Consider the following 18,261-nt stretch of genomic DNA (forward strand, 5'->3'; position numbering starts at 1 on the left):
TCCTCTCCAGTGTGATACTGTCTGCTGAGCCGTGTATCTAATCCTCTCTTGTGTGATACTGTCTGCTGAGCCGTGTATCTAATCCTCTCCTGTGTGATACTGTCTGCTGAGCCTGTATCTAATCCTCTCCTGTGTGATACTGTCTGCTGAGCCGTGTATCTAATCCTCTCTTGTGTGATACTGTCTGCTGAGCTGTGTATCTAATCCTCTCCTGTGTGATACTGTCTGCTGAGCCGTGTATCTAATCCTCTCCTGTGTGATACTGTCTGCTGAGCCGTGTATCTAATCCTCTCCTGTGTGATACTGTCTGCTGAGCCGTGTATCTAATCCTCTCTTGTGTGATACTGTCTGCTGAGCTGTGTATCTAATCCTCTCCTGTGTGATACCGTCTGCTGAGCCGTGTATCTAATCCTCTCCTGTGTGATACCGTCTGCTGAGCCGTGTATCTAATCCTATGCTGTGTGATACTGTCTGCTGAGCCGTGTATCTAATCCTCTCCTGTGTAATGCTGTCTGCTGAGCCGTGTATCTAATCCTCTCCTGTGTGGTACCGTCTGCTGAGCTGTGTATCTAATCCTATCCTGTGTGATACCGTCTGCTGAGCCGTGTATCTAATCCTCTCCTGTGTGATACCGTCTGCTGAGCCGTGTATCTAACCCTCTCCTGTGTGATACCGTCTGCTGAGCCGTGTATCTAACCCTCTCCTGTGTGATACTGTCTGCTGAGCCGGGTATCTAATCCTCTCCTGTGTGATACTGTCTGCTGAGCTGTGTATCTAATCCTCTCTTGTGTGATACTGTCTGCTGAGCTATGTATCTAATCCTCTCTTGTGTGATACCGTCTGCTGAGCCGTGTATCTAATCCTCTCTTGTGTGATACTGTCTGCTGAGCTGTGTATCTAATCCTCTCTTGTGTGATACTGTCTGCTGAACCATGTATCTAATCCTCTCTTCTGTGATACTGTCTGCTGAACCATGTATCTAATCCTCTCTTGTGTGATACTGTCTGCTGAACCGTGTATCTAATCCTCTCCTGTGTGATACTGTCTGCTGGGCCGTGTATCTAATCCTCTCCTGTGTGATACTGTCAGCTGAGCCATGTATCTAACTCTCTCCTGTGTGATACCGTCTGCTGAGCTGTGTATCTAATCCTATCCTGTGTGATACTGTCTGCTGAGCTGTGTATCTAATCCTATCCTGTGTGATACCGTCTGCTGAGCCGTGTATCTAATCCTCTCCTGTGTGATACTGTCTGCTGAGCCGTGTATCTAATCCTCTCCTGTGTGATACTGTCTGCTGAGCCGTGTATCTAATCCTCTCCTGTGTGATACTGTCTGCTGAGCCGTGTATCTAATCCTCTCCTTTGTGATACCGTCTGCTGAGCCGTGTATCTAATCCTCTCCTGTGTGATACCGTCTGCTGAGCCGTGTATCTAATCCTCTCCTGTGTGATACTGTCTGCTGAGCCGTGTATCTAATCCTCTCCTGTGTGATACTGTCTGCTGAGCCGTGTATCTAATCCTCTCCTTTGTGATACTGTCTGCTGAGCCGTGTATCTAATCCTCTCCTGTGTGATACTGTCTGCTGAGCCGTGTATCTAATCCTCTCCTGTGTGATACTGTCTGCTGAGCCGTGTATCTAATCCTCTCCTGTGTGATACTGTCTGCTGAGCTGTGTATCTAATCCTATCCTGTGTGATACTATCTGCTGAGCCGTGTATCTAATCCTCTCCTGTGTGATACTGTCTGCTGAGCCGTGTATCTAATCCTCTCCTGTGTGATACTGTCTGCTGAGCCGTGTATCTAATCCTCTCCTGTGTGATACTGTCTGCTGAGCCGTGTATCTAATCCTATCCTGTGTGATACTGTCTGCTGAGCCGTGTATCTAATCCTCTCCTGTGTGATACTGTCTGCTGAGCCGTGTATCTAATCCTCTCCTGTGTGATACTGTCTGCTGAGTTGTGTATCTAATCCTCTCCTGTGTGATACTGTCTGCTGAGCCTGTATCTAATCCTCTCCTGTGTGATACTGTCTGCTGAGCCGTGTATCTAATCCTCTCCTGTGTGATACTGTCTGCTGAGCTGTGTATCTAATCCTCTCCTGCGTGATACTGTCTGCTGAGCCGTGTATCTAATCCTCTCCTGTGTGATACTGTCTGCTGAGCCGTGTATCTAATCCTATCCTGTGTGATACTGTCTGCTGAGCTGTGTATCTAATCCTATCCAGTGTGATACTGTCTGCTGAGCCGTGTATCTAATCCTCTCCTGTGTGATACTGTCTGCTGAGCCGTGTATCTAATCCTCTCCTGTGTGATACTGTCTGCTGAGCTGTGTATCTAACCCTCTCCTGTGTGATACTCTCTGCTGAGCCGTGTATCTAATCCTCTCCTGTGTGATACTGTCTGCTGAGCTGTGTATCTAACCCTCTCCTGTGTGATACTGTCTGCTGAGCCGTGTATCTAATCCTCTCCTGTGTGATACTGTCTGCTGAGCCGTGTATCTAATCCTCTCCTGTGTGATACTGTCTGCTGAGCCGTGTATCTAATCCTCTCCTGTGTGATACTGTCTGCTGAGCAGTGTATCTAATCCTCTCCTGTGTGATACTGTCTGCTGAGCTGTGTATCTAATCCTCTCCTGTGTGATACTGTCTGCTGAGCTGTGTATCTAATAATCTCCTGTGTGATACCGTCTGCTGAGCCGTGTATCTAATCCTCTCCTGTGTGATACTGTCTGCTGAGCCGTGTATCTAATCCTCTCCTGTGTGATACTGTCTGCTGAGCCGTGTATCTAATCCTATCCTGTGTGATACTGTCTGCTGAGCAGTGTATCTAATCCTCTCCTATGTGATACTGTCTGCTGATCCGTGTATCTAATCCTCTCCTGTGTGATACTGTCTGCTGAGCCTTGTATCTAATCCTCTCCTGTGTGATACTGTCTGCTGAGCCGTGTATCTAATCCTCTCCTGTGTGATACTGTCTGCTGAGCCGTGTATCTAATCCTCTCCTGTGTGATACTGTCTGCTGAGCTGTGTATCTAATCCTCTCCTGTGTGATACCGCCTGCTGAGCCGTGTATCTAATCCTCTCCTGTGTGATACTGTCTGCTGAGCCGTGTATCTAATCCTCTCCTGTGTGATACTGACTGCTGAGCCATGTATCTAATCCTATGCTGTGTGATACCGTCTGCTGAGCCGTGTATCTAATCCTCTCCTGTGTGATACTGTCTGCTGAGCCGTGTATCTAATCCTCTCCTGTGTGATACTGTCTGCTGAGCCGTGTATCTAATCCTATCCTGTGTGATACTGTCTGCTGAGCAGTGTATCTAATCCTCTCCTATGTGATACTGTCTGCTGATCCGTGTATCTAATCCTCTCCTGTGTGATACTGTCTGCTGAGCCTTGTATCTAATCCTCTCCTGTGTGATACTGTCTGCTGAGCCGTGTATCTAATCCTCTCCTGTGTGATACTGTCTGCTGAGCCGTGTATCTAATCCTCTCCTGTGTGATACTGTCTGCTGAGCTGTGTATCTAATCCTCTCCTGTGTGATACCGCCTGCTGAGCCGTGTATCTAATCCTCTCCTGTGTGATACTGTCTGCTGAGCCGTGTATCTAATCCTCTCCTGTGTGATACTGACTGCTGAGCCGTGTATCTAATCCTATCCTGTGTGATACTGTCTGCTGAGCCGTGTATCTAATCCTCTCCTGTGTGATACTGTCTGCTGAGCCGTGTATCTAATCCTCTCCTGTGTGATACTGTCTGCTGAGCCGTGAATCTAATCCTATCCTGTGTGATACTGTCTGCTGAGCCGTGTATCTAATCCTCTCCTGTGTGATACTGTCTGCTGAGCCGTGTATCTAATCCTCTCCTGTGTGATACTGTCTGCTGAGCCGTGTATCTAATCCTCTCCTGTGTGATACTGTCTGTCTTTGCCCCGGGGTAGGTCGCTCCTTTGTTGCTCCTTTGTTGTCCCTATACACAGTAATGTAACTTTTCGGGTGATGTAACGTTTCGGGTGATGTAACGTTTCGGGTGATGTGTCCTTTCTGGCCGCTTCTGGTCTTTGCTCTCCGGAGCCGCCGCTGCTGATTGGAGGAATCCACGGGAACCTGCAGATAAAAGCCGGGATCATCCCGGACCCCAGGGACAATGTGCCTGAAACCCAACCTGCAGGAGACGCCGGTACCGGGGGAGGGGACGTCCTGTCTACCGGTCACTGACTGTGTGTATTGAGGGGGTGTATATTATAGTCCTGTGTATGGGACATTGTGGGGGGGTGTATATTATAGTCCTGTGTATGGGACATTGTGGGGGGGGGGTGTATATTATAGTCCTGTATATGGGACATTGTGGGGGGGTGTATATTATAGTCCTGTATATGGGACATTGTGGGGGGTGTATATTATAGTCCTGTATATGGGACATTGTGGGGGGGTGTATATTATAGTCCTGTATATGGGACATTGTGGGGGGTGTATATTATAGTCCTGTATATGGGACATTGTGGGGGGGTGTATATTATAGTCCTGTATATGGGACATTGTGGGGGGTGTATATTATAGTCCTGTATATGGGACAATGTGGGGGGTGTATATTATAGTCCTGTATATGGGACATTGTGGGGGGGTGTATATTATAGTCCTGTATATGGGACATTGTGGGGGGTGTATATTATAGTCCTGTATATGGTACATTGTGGGGGGTGTATATTATAGTCCTGTATATGGGACATTGTGGGGGGGGTGTATATTATAGTCCTGTATATGGCACATTGTGGGGGGGTGTATATTATAGTCCTGTATATGGGACAATGTGGGGGGTGTATATTATAGTCCTGTATATGGGACATTGTGGGGGGTGTATATTATAGTCCTGTGTATGGGACATTGTGGGGGGGTGTATATTATAGTCCTGTATATGGGACATTGTGGGGGGTGTATATTATAGTCCTGTATATGGGACATTGTGGGGGGGGTGTATATTATAGTCCTGTATATGGGACATTGTGGGGGGGGGTGTATATTATAGTCCTGTATATGGGACATTGTGGGGGGGTGTATATTATAGTCCTGTATATGGGACATTGTGGGGGGTGTATATTATAGTCCTGTATATGGGACATTGTGGGGGGGTGTATATTATAGTCCTGTATATGGGACATTGTGGGGGGTGTATATTATAGTCCTGTATATGGGACATTGTGGGGGGGTGTATATTATAGTCCTGTATATGGGACATTGTGGGGGGTGTATATTATAGTCCTGTATATGGGACAATGTGGGGGGTGTATATTATAGTCCTGTATATGGCACATTGTGGGGGGTGTATATTATAGTCCTGTATATGGCACATTGTGGGGGGTGTATATTATAGTCCTGTATATGGTACATTGTGGGGGGTGTATATTATAGTCCTGTATATGGGACATTGTGGGGGGTGTATATTATAGTCCTGTATATGGCACATTGTGGGGGGGGTGTATATTATAGTCCTGTATATGGGACATTGTGGGGGGTGTATATTATAGTCCTGTATATGGGACATTGTGGGGGGTGTATATTATAGTCCTGTATATGGGACAATGTGGGGGGTGTATATTATAGTCCTGTATATGGCACATTGTGGGGGGTGTATATTATAGTCCTGTATATGGCACATTGTGGGGGGTGTATATTATAGTCCTGTATATGGTACATTGTGGGGGGTGTATATTATAGTCCTGTATATGGGACATTGTGGGGGGGGTGTATATTATAGTCCTGTATATGGCACATTGTGGGGGGGTGTATATTATAGTCCTGTATATGGGACAATGTGGGGGGTGTATATTATAGTCCTGTATATGGGACATTGTGGGGGGTGTATATTATAGTCCTGTGTATGGGACATTGTGGGGGGGTGTATATTATAGTCCTGTATATGGGACAATGTGGGGATTGTATATTATAGTCCTGTATATGGGACAATGTGGGGGGTGTATATTATAGTCCTGTATATGGGACATTGTGGGGGGTGTATATTATAGTCCTGTATATGGGACATTGTGGGGGGGTGTATATTATAGTCCTGTATATGGGACAATGTGGGGGGTGTATATTATAGTCCTGTATATGGGACATTGTGGGGGGTGTATATTATAGTCCTGTATATGGGACATTGTGGGGGGTGTATATTATAGTCCTGTATATGGGACATTGTGGGGGGGGTGTATATTATAGTCCTGTATATGGGACATTGTGGGGGGGGTGTATATTATAGTCCTGTATATGGGACATTGTGGGGGGGTGTATATTATAGTCCTGTATATGGGACATTGTGGGGGGGGTGTATATTATAGTCCTGTGTATGGGACATTGTGGGGGGTGTATATTATAGTCCTGTATATGGGACATTGGGGGTGTATATTATAGTCCTGTGTATGGGACATTGTGGGGGGTGTATATTATAGTCCTGTGTATGGGACATTGTGGGGGGGTGTATATTATAGTCCTGTGTATGGGACATTGTGGGGGGGTGTATATTATAGTCCTGTGTATGGGACATTGTGGGGGGGTGTATATTATAGTCCTGTATATGGGACATTGGGGGGTGTATATTATAGTCCTGTATATGGGACATTGTGGGGGGTGTATATTATAGTCCTGTATATGGGACATTGTGGGGGGTGTATATTATAGTCCTGTATATGGTACATTGTGGGGGGGGGTGTATATTATAGTCCTGTATATGGCACATTGTGGGGGGGTGTATATTATAGTCCTGTATATGGGACATTGTGGGGGGTGTATATTATAGTCCTGTATATGGGACATTGTGGGGGGTGTATATTATAGTCCTGTATATGGGATATTGGGGGGTGTATATTATAGTCCTGTATATGGGACATTGGGGGGTGTATATTATAGTCCTGTATATGGGACAATGTGGGGATTGTATATTATAGTCCTGTATATGGGACATTGTGGGGGGGGGGTGTATATTATAGTCCTGTATATGGCACATTGTGGGGGGGTGTATATTATAGTCCTGTATATGGTACATTGTGGGGGGTGTATATTATAGTCCTGTATATGGGATATTGGGGGGTGTATATTATAGTCCTGTATATGGGATATTGGGGGGTGTATATTATAGTCCTGTATATGGGACATTGTGGGGGGTGTATATTATAGTCCTGTATATGGTACATTGTGGGGGGGGTGTATATTATAGTCCTGTATATGGCACATTGTGGGGGGGTGTATATTATAGTCCTGTATATGGTACATTGTGGGGGGTGTATATTATAGTCCTGTATATGGGACATTGTGGGGGGGGGTGTATATTATAGTCCTGTATATGGGACATTGTGGGGGGTGTATATTATAGTCCTGTATATGGGACATTGTGGGGGGTGTATATTATAGTCCTGTATATGGGATATTGGGGGGTGTATATTATAGTCCTGTATATGGGACATTGGGGGGTGTATATTATAGTCCTGTATATGGGACATTGTGGGGGGTGTATATTATAGTCCTGTGTATGGGACATTGTGGGGGGGGTGTATATTATAGTCCTGTGTATGGGACATTGTGGGGGGGGTGTATATTATAGTCCTGTATATGGGACATTGTGGGGGGTGTATATTATAGTCCTGTGTATGGGACATTGTGGGGGGGTGTATATTATAGTCCTGTGTATGGGACATTGTGGGGGGGTGTATATTATAGTCCTGTGTATGGGACATTGTGGGGGGGTGTATATTATAGTCCTGTGTATGGGACATTGTGGGGGGGTGTATATTATAGTCCTGTGTATGGGACATTGTGGGGGGGTGTATATTATAGTCCTGTGTATGGGACATTGTGGGGGGGTGTATATTATAGTCCTGTATATGGGACATTGGGGGGTGTATATTATAGTCCTGTGTATGGGACATTGGGGGGGGGTGTATATTATAGTCCTGTATATGGGACATTGTGGGGGGTGTATATTATAGTCCTGTATATGGGACATTGTGGGGGGTGTATATTATAGTCCTGTATATGGGACATTGTGGGGGGTGTATATTATAGTCCTGTGTATGGGACATTGTGGGGGGTGTATATTATAGTCCTGTGTATGGGACATTGTGGGGGTGGAGCTCCGCCCCCACACGTCTGTGCCACGCCCCTCGTCTTACCCCGGTCTCATCTCCCGCAGATTGCTTCAGCCGTCAACGTGAAGCCGCCATGTCTTCCTCCCACCACACCTTCCTCATAGACTGTGATTTGGGGGTCTGCGTCTGTCTCACTGGAACCCCCTTACCTGTCAGTTTGGACCCCACGGCTTTGGCTCAGACCCCCGCGGTTCCCTCCAGCAGACGACTCCTCCATACCCCCCTCACCAGCTGTATGAAGACCCCTGGGACTGATCACTGGCAGGACGCCGGCACCCACCGTATAATGGACAAGTGTGCGAAGACCCCGAGCAGCACCGCCGAGTGGAGGGGCCTGGCTGACACGCTGAAAGGCTGGATCCGGAGGCTGGGGTCATGTGTGCGCCCGGAGTGACCAATCCCATCGCTGCCCCCATTCTGTGAGCTGCAGGACTGGACTCTGCCCCTGAGTGCGGCCCCCGGGGAGCCGCGTCCGCGCCGAGGTCCCCTGAGGAGCCGCGTCCGCGCCGAGGTCCCCTGAGGAGCCGCGTCCGCGCCGAGGCCCCCGGGGAGCCGCGTCCGCGCCGAGGCCCCCGGGGAGCCGCGTCCGCGCCGAGGCCCCCGAGGAGCCGCGTCCGCGCCGAGGCCCCCGAGGAGCCGCGTCCGCGCAGAGGCCCCCGAGGAGCCGCGTCCGCGCAGAGGCCCCCGGGGACACTGAATAAAATGTCTCCTTCAAATGAGTTTATTTGGCTGATACTGAAGCGACTAGATCCTGCGCACCCAACCCAGAACGTGCCCCCCACATCTGCCCTATCCTCCAGTCACCACCAAAGCTGCTTCTGCTCTGCTGCCTGTCAGGCGCAGTGTCTGCTCAGGGGGGAGGGGGGCGCTGCGCTGCAGCCTCCGCACTGACCCCCGCGCAGCACCCAGGGCGGGGGAGGGTGCCGCCCATACTCTGCACTTGTAGGGGCAGCAGACAGTATCACGCAGGAGAGGATTAGATACACGGCTCAGCAGACAGTATCACACAGGAGAGGATTAGATACACGGCTCAGCAGACAGTATCACGCAGGAGAGGATTAGATACACGGCTCAGCAGACATTACACTGTTCTCTGGGGATGAGATACTTTGGTCCTTTGCCCTGTAGCTTGGATGCGTCACCTCCACCTGGTTCACAGCTGTTCCTCCAGTGGCTGGGGGGTCTCCCCACACTTTTATGTTTTTGTTTTTTTTCTCAGTGTTGCCCCCGTTACGTCCATGTGTTACCAGTTACTGACTGCAGGGATTTGTCGTTATCCCAGTGTGAATATGCACCGACACATTGCCTTCTACGAGCAGGCGCCGGCCCCCATTTATAGGGGCTGTGTACCCCCAGATATTGCCCGGCCGGTGGTGACCATGGCTCATGCGGCCATCAGCCCCCGAAGTAACCCAGAGATCCCCCCTTATCCAGGGACACATCATCATATGGGGTCCGGATGTCCTGTTCTCTCATCGCCTCCAGTGCAATGAGATCCAACCTCCCGGGACAGCGGAGCCCCCCACAAAGCCTCCGCGGGGATAAAGCCTACCCCGACAGTATCACACAGCAGAAGATTAGATACACGGCTCAGGAGACAGTATCACACAGGAGAGGATTAGATACACGGCTCAGCAGACAGTATCACACAGGAGAGGATTAGATACACGGCTCAGCAGATAGTATCACACAAGAGAGGATTAGATACACGGCTCAGCAGACAGTATCACACAGGAGAGGATTAGATACACAGCTCAGCAGACAGTATCACACAGGAGAGGGTTAGATACACGGCTCAGCAGACAGTATCACACAGGAGAGGGTTAGATACACGGCTCAGCAGACAGTATCACACAGGAGAGGATTAGATACACGGCTCAGCAGACAGTATCACACAGGAGAGGATTAGATACACGGCTCAGCAGACAGTATCGCACAGGATAGGATTAGATACACGGCTCGGCAGACAGTATCGCACAGGATAGGATTAGATACACGGCTCGGCAGACAGTATCGCACAGGATAGGATTAGATACACGGCTCGGCAGACAGTATCGCACAGGAGAGGATTAGATACACGGCTCGGCAGACAGTATCACACAGGAGAGGATTAGATACACGGCTCAGCAGACAGTATCGCACAGGAGAGGATTAGATACACGGCTCGGCAGACAGTATCGCACAGGAGAGGATTAGATACACGGCTCGGCAGACAGTATCGCACAGGAGAGGATTAGATACACGGCTCGGCAGACAGTATCGCACAGGAGAGGATTAGATACACGGCTCGGCAGACAGTATCACACAGGAGAGGATTAGATACACGGCTCGGCAGACAGTATCACACAGGAGAGGATTAGATACACGGCTCGGCAGACAGTATCACACAGGAGAGGATTAGATACACGGCTCAGCAGACGGTATCACACAGGAGAGGATTAGATACACGGCTCAGCAGTCGGTATCACACAGGAGAGGATTAGATACAGAGCTCAGCAGACAGTATCACACAGGAGAGGATTAGATACACGGCTCAGCAGACAGTATCACACAGGAGAGGATTAGATACACGGCTCAGCAGTCAGTATCACACAGGAGAGGATTAGATACACGGCTCAGCAGACAGTATCACACAGGAGAGGATTAGATACACGGCTCAGCAGACAGTATCACACAGGAGAGGATTAGATACACGGCTCAGCAGTCGGTATCACACAGGAGAGGATTAGATACAGAGCTCAGCAGACAGTATCACACAGGAGAGGATTAGATACACGGCTCAGCAGACAGTATCACACAGGAGAGGATTAGATACACAGCTCAGCAGACAGTATTGCACAGGAGAGGATTAGATACACAGCTCAGCAGACAGTATCGCACAGGATAGGATTAGATACACGGCTCAGCAGACAGTATCACACACAGGACAGGATTAGATACACGGCTCAGCAGACAGTATCACACAGGAGAGGATTAGATACACAGCTCAGCAGTCAGTATCACACAGGATAGGATTAGATACCCGGCTCAGCAGACAGTATCACACACAGGACAGGATTAGATACAAGGCTCAGCAGACAGTATCACACAGGACAGGATTAGATACAAGGCTCAGCAGACAGTATCACACAGGATAGGATTAGATACACGGCTCAGCAGACAGTATCACACAGGAGAGGATTAGATACACGGCTCAGCAGACAATATCACACAGGATAGGATTAGATACACGGCTCAGCAGACAGTATCACACAGGAGAGGGTTAGATACACGGCTCAGCAGTCAGTATCACACAGGAGAGGATTAGATACACGGCTCAGCAGTCAGTATCACACAGGAGAGGATTAGATACACGGCTCAGCAGACAGTATCACACACAGGACAGGATTAGATACACGGCTCAGCAGACAGTATCACACAGGAGAGGATTAGATACACAGCTCAGCAGTCAGTATCACACAGGATAGGATTAGATACCCGGCTCAGCAGACAGTATCACACACAGGACAGGATTAGATACACGGCTCAGCAGACAGTATCACACAGGACAGGATTAGATACAAGGCTCAGCAGACAGTATCACACAGGAGAGGGTTAGATACACGGCTCAGCAGACAGTATCACACAGGATAGGATTAGATACATAGCTCAGCAGACAGTATCACACAGGAGAGGATTAGATACACGGCTCAGCAGTCAGTATCACACAGGAGAGGATTAGATACACGGCTCGGCAGACAGTATCGCACAGGATAGGATTAGATACACGGCTCGGCAGACAGTATCGCACAGGATAGGATTAGATACACGGCTCGGCAGACAGTATCGCACAGGAGAGGATTAGATACACGGCTCGGCAGACAGTATCACACAGGAGAGGATTAGATACACGGCTCAGCAGACAGTATCGCACAGGAGAGGATTAGATACACGGCTCAGCAGACAGTATCGCACAGGAGAGGATTAGATACACGGCTCGGCAGACAGTATCGCACAGGAGAGGATTAGATACACGGCTCGGCAGACAGTATCACACAGGAGAGGATTAGATACACGGCTCAGCAGGCAGTATCACACAGGATAGGATTAGATACACGGCTCAGCAGACAGTATCACACAGGAGAGGATTAGATACACGGCTCGGCAGACAGTATCACACAGGAGAGGATTAGATACACGGCTCGGCAGACAGTATCACACAGGAGAGGATTAGATACACGGCTCAGCAGACAGTATCGCACAGGAGAGGATTAGATACACAGCTCAGCAGACAGTATCACACAGGAGAGGATTAGATACACGGCTCAGCAGACAGTATCGCACAGGATAGGATTAGATACACGGCTCAGCAGACAGTATCACACACAGGACAGGATTAGATACACGGCTCAGCAGACAGTATCACACAGGATAGGATTAGATACACAGCTCAGCAGACAGTATTGCACAGGAGAGGATTAGATACACAGCTCAGCAGACAGTATCGCACAGGATAGGATTAGATACACGGCTCAGCAGACAGTATCACACACAGGACAGGATTAGATACACGGCTCAGCAGACAGTATCACACAGGAGAGGATTAGATACACAGCTCAGCAGTCAGTATCACACAGGATAGGATTAGATACCCGGCTCAGCAGACAGTATCACACACAGGACAGGATTAGATACAAGGCTCAGCAGACAGTATCACACAGGACAGGATTAGATACAAGGCTCAGCAGACAGTATCACACAGGATAGGATTAGATACACGGCTCAGCAGACAGTATCACACAGGAGAGGATTAGATACACGGCTCAGCAGACAATATCACACAGGATAGGATTAGATACATAGCTCAGCAGACAGTATCACACAGGAGAGGGTTAGATACACGGCTCAGCAGTCAGTATCACACAGGAGAGGATTAGATACACGGCTCAGCAGACAGTATCACACACAGGACAGGATTAAATACCCGGCTCAGCAGACAGTATCACACAGGACAGGATTAGATACAAGGCTCAGCAGACAGTATCACACAGGAGAGGGTTAGATACACGGCTCAGCAGACAGTATCACACAGGATAGGATTAGATACACGGCTCAGCAGACAGTATCACACAGGAGAGGATTAGATACATGGCTCAGAAGTCTGTATCACACAGGAGAGGATTAGATACACGGCTCAACAGACAGTATCACACAGGAGAGGATTAGATACACGGCTCAGCAGTCAGTATCACACAGGAGAGGATTAGATACACGGCTCAGCAGTCAGTATCACACAGGAGAGGATTAGATACACGGCTCAGCAGACAGTATCACACAGGAGAGGATTAGATACACGGCTCAGCAGACAGTATCACACAGGAGAGGATTAGATACACAGCTCAACAGACAGTATCACACAGGAGAGGATTAGATACACGGCTCAGCAGACAGTATCACACAGGAGAGGGTTAGATACACGGCTCAGCAGACAGTATCACACAGGAGAGGATTAGATACACGGCTCAGCAGACAGTATCACACAGGAGAGGATTAGATACACAGCTCAACAGACAGTATCACACAGGAGAGGATTAGATACACGGCTCAACAGACAGTATCACACAGGAGAGGATTAGATACACGGCTCAGCAGACAGTATCACACAGGAGAGGGTTAGATACACGGCTCAGCAGACAGTATCACACAGGAGAGGATTAGATACACAGCTCAACAGACTATCACACAGGAGAGGATTAGATACATAGCTCAGCAGACAGTATCACACAGGAGAGGGTTAGATACATAGCTCAGCAGACAGTATCACACAGGAGAGGATTAGATACATAGCTCAGCAGACAGTATCACACAGGAGAGGGTTAGATACACGGCTCAGCAGTCAGTATCACACAGGAGAGGATTAGATACACGGCTCAACAGACAGTATCACACAGGAGAGGATTAGATACATAGCTCAGCAGACAGTATCACACAGGAGAGGGTTAGATACATGGCTCAGCAGTCAGTATCACACAGGAGAGGATTAGATACACGGCTCAGCAGATGGTATCACACAGGAGAGGATTAGATACATGGCTCAGCAGTCAGTATCACACAGGAGAGGATTAGATACACGGCTCAACAGACAGTATCACACAGGAGAGGATTAGATACATAGCTCAGCAGACAGTATCACACAGGAGAGGGTTAGATACATGGCTCAGCAGTCAGTATCACACAGGAGAGGATTAGATACACGGCTCAGCAGACGGTATCACACAGGAGAGGATTAGATACATGGCTCAGCAGTCAGTATCACACAGGAGAGGATTAGATACACGGCTCAACAGACAGTATCACACAGGAGAGGATTAGATACACGGCTCAGCAGACTGTATCACACAGGATAGGATTAGATACACGGCTCAGCAGACCGCATCACACAGGAGAGGATTAGATACACAGCTCAGCAGACGGTATCACACAGGATAGGATTAGATACACGGCTCAGCAGACGGTATCACACAGGAGAGGATTAGATACACGGCTCAGCAGACTGTATCACACAGGAGAGGATTAGATACACGGCTCAGCAGACAGTATCACACAGGATAGGATTAGATACACGGCTCAGCAGACAGTATCACACAGGAGAGGATTAGATACACGGCTCAGCAGACGTTATCACACAGGAGAGGGTTAGATACATGGCTCAGCAGACAGTATCACACAGGATAGGATTAGATACACGGCTCAGCAGACGTTATCACACAGGAGAGGATTAGATACACGGCTCAGCAGACGGTATCACACAGGAGAGGGTTAGATACATAGCTCAGCAGACAGTATCACACAGGAGAGGATTAGATACACGGCTCAGCAGACAGTATCACACAGGAGAGGATTAGATACACGGCTCAGCAGACAGTATCACACAGGATAGGATTAGATACACGGCTCAGCAGACAGTATCACACAGGAGAGGATTAGATACACGGCTGAGCAGACAGTATCACACAGGAGAGGATTAGATACACGGCTCAGCAGACAGTATCACACAGGAGAGGATTAGATACACGGCTCAGCAGTCAGTATCACACAGGAGAGGATTAGATACACGGCTCAGCAGACAGTATCACACAGGAGAGGATTAGATACACGGCTCAGCAGAGAGTATCACACAGGAGAGGATTAGATACACGGCTGAGCAGACAGTATCACACGAGAGGATTAGATACACGGCTCAGCAGACAGTATCACACAGGAGAGGATTAGATACACGGCTGAGCAGACAGTATCACACGAGAGGATTAGATACACGGCTCAGCAGACGGTATCACACAGGAGAGGATTAGATACATGGCTCAGCAGACGGTATCACACAGGATAGGATTAGATACACGGCTCAGCAGACAGTATCACACAGGAGAGGATTAGATACACGGCTCAGCAGACAGTATCACGCAGGAGAGGATTAGATACACGGCTCAGCAGACAGTATCACACAGGAGAGGATTAGATACACAGCTCAGCAGACGGTATCACACAGGAGAGGATTAGATACACGGCCCAGCAGACGGTATCACACAGGAGAGGATTAGATACACAGCTCAGCAGACAGTATCACACAGGAGAGGATTAGATACACGGCTCAGCAGACAGTATCACACAGGAGAGGATTAGATACACGGCGCAGCAGACAGTATCACACAGGATAGGATTAGATACACGGCTCAGCAGACAGTATCACACAGGAGAGGATTAGATACACGGCTCAGCAGATGGTATCACACAGGAGAGGATTAGATACACGGCTCAGCAGACAGTATCATACAGGATTAGATACACGGCTCAGCAGACAGTATCACACAGGATAGGATTAGATACACGGCTCAGCAGACAGTATCACACAGGAGAGGATTAGATACACGGCTCAGCAGACAGTATCACACAGGAGAGGATTAGATACACGGCTCAGCAGACAGTATCACACAGGATAGGATTAGATACACAGCTCAGCAGACAGTATCACACAGGAGAGGATTAGATACACGGCTCAGCAGACAGTATCACGCAGGAGAGGATTAGATACACGGCTCAGCAGACAGTATCACACAGGAGAGGATTAGATACACAGCTCAGCAGACGGTATCACACAGGAGAGGATTAGATACACGGCTCAGCAGACGGTATCACGCAGGAGAGGATTAGATACACAGCTCAGCAGACAGTATCACACAGGAGAGGATTAGATACAAGGCTCAGCAGACAGTATCACACAGGAGAGGATTAGATACACGGCTCAGCAGACAGTATCACACAGGAGAGGATTAGATACACGGCTCAGCAGACAGTATCACACAGGAGAGGATTAGATACACAGGAGAGGATTAGATACACGGCTCAGCAGACGGTATCACACAGGATAGGATTAGATACACAGCTCAACAGACAGTATCACACAGAAGAGGATTAGATACACGGCTCAGCAGACAGTATCACACAGGATAGGATTAGATACACGGGTGTTTCTCTTTGTTAATATTTGGCTTCTGGTCGTCCGGTGAAGGTGACTTTGGTAGTTTGCTGTCGGTTCAGGTCTCGGCTCCAGGATTGTTGCCCCCCCCCCACTCTGCCTTGTCCCCCCCTCCTCTGCCTTGTCCCCCCCCTCCTCTGCCTTGTTCCCCCCCTCCTCTGCCTTGTCCCCCCCTCCTCTGCCTTGTTCCCCCCCCCTCCTCTGCCTTGTCCCCCCCCTCCTCTGCCTTGTCCCCCCCCTCCTCTGCCTTGTCCCCCCCTCCTCTGCCTTGTTCTCCCCCTCCTCTGCCTTGTTCCCCCCTCCTCTGCCTTGTCCCCCGCCCCCCCCTCTGCCTTGTCCCCCGCCCCCTCCTCTGCCTTGTCCCCCCCTCCTCTGCCTTGTCCCCCCCTCCTCTGCCTTGTCCCCCCCGCCCCCCCCTCTGCCTTGTCCCCCCCCTCCTCTGCCTTGTCCCCCCCCTCCTCTGCCTTGTTCCCCCCCTCCTCTGCCTTGTTCCCCCCCTCCTCTGCCTTGTCCCCCCCTCCTCTGCCTTGTCCCCCGCCCCCCCCTCTGCCTTGTCCCCCGCCCCCTCCTCTGCCTTGTCCCCCCCTCCTCTGCCTTGTCCCCCCCGCCCCCCCCTCCTCTGCCTTGTCCCCCGCCCCCCTCCTCTGCCTTGTCCCCCCCTCCTCTGCCTTGTCCCCCCCCTCCTCTGCCTTGTCCCCCCCTCCTCTGCCTTGTCCCCCCCTCCTCTGCCTTGTCCCCCCCTCCTCTGCCTTGTCCCCCCCCTCCTCTGCCTTGTCCCCCGCCCCCCTCCTCTGCCTTGTCCCCCCCTCCTCTGCCTTGTCCCCCCCCTCCTCTGCCTTGTCCCCCGCCTCCTCTGCCTTGTCCCCCCCCTCCTCTGCCTTGTCCCCCGCCCCCCCTCCTCTGCCTTGTCCCCCGCCCCCCCTCCTCTGCCTTGTCCCCCGCCCCCCCTCCTCTGCCTTGTCCCCCCCCTCCTCTGCCTTGTCCCCCCCTCCTCTGCCTTGTCCCCCCTCCTCTGCCTTGTCCCCCCCCTCCTCTGCCTTGTCCCCCGCCCCCCCTCCTCTGCCTTGTCCCCCCCTCCTCTGCCTTGTCCCCCGCCCCCCCTCCTCTGCCTTGTCCCCCCCTCCTCTGCCTTGTCCCCCGCCCCCCTCCTCTGCCTTGTCCCCCCCCTCCTCTGCCTTGTCCCCCCCTCCTCTGCCTTGTCCCCCCCTCCTCTGCCTTGTCCCCCCCGCCTCCTCTGCCTTGTCCCCCGCCCCCCCTCCTCTGCCTTGTCCCCCCTCCTCTGCCTTGTCCCCCCCTCCTCTGCCTTGTCCCCACCTCCTCTGCCTTGTCCCCCCCCCTCCTCTGCCTTGTCCCCCCCTCCTCTGCCTTGTCCCCCCCTCCTCTGCCTTGTCCCCCCCCTCCTCTGCCTTGTCCCCCGCCTCCTCTGCCTTGTCCCCCCCCTCCTCTGCCTTGTCCCCCGCCCCCCCTCCTCTGCCTTGTCCCCCCCCTCCTCTGCCTTGTCCCCCCCTCCTCTGCCTTGTCCCCCCCTCCTCTGCCTTGTCCCCCGCCTCCTCTGCCTTGTTCCCCCCCTCCTCTGCCTTGTCCCCCCCTCCTCTGCCTTGTTCCCCCCCTCCTCTGC

The 18,261-nt window shown here is 50.5% G+C and overlaps 1 long non-coding RNA gene across 1 annotated transcript in view; it reads left to right on the forward strand.

The window, feature by feature from the left end:
• LOC141172185 (uncharacterized) overlaps positions 1-8,798 on the forward strand; it is a 33,513-nt gene extending 24,715 nt beyond the window's left edge. The window contains exons 2-3 of the long non-coding RNA XR_012252432.1: positions 8,176-8,613; positions 8,653-8,798. This is a non-coding gene — a long non-coding RNA (uncharacterized lncRNA). The remainder of the gene's footprint in view (positions 1-8,175; positions 8,614-8,652) is intronic.
• The last annotated feature ends 9,463 nt before the right edge of the window (positions 8,799-18,261 follow it).

This window comes from Phyllobates terribilis, unplaced genomic scaffold (assembly GCF_046119375.1).
Source record: "Phyllobates terribilis strain yellow unplaced genomic scaffold, ASM4611937v1 Scaffold_12__6_contigs__length_324123572, whole genome shotgun sequence".
Classification (NCBI taxonomy): Eukaryota; Metazoa; Chordata; class Amphibia; order Anura; family Dendrobatidae; genus Phyllobates; species Phyllobates terribilis.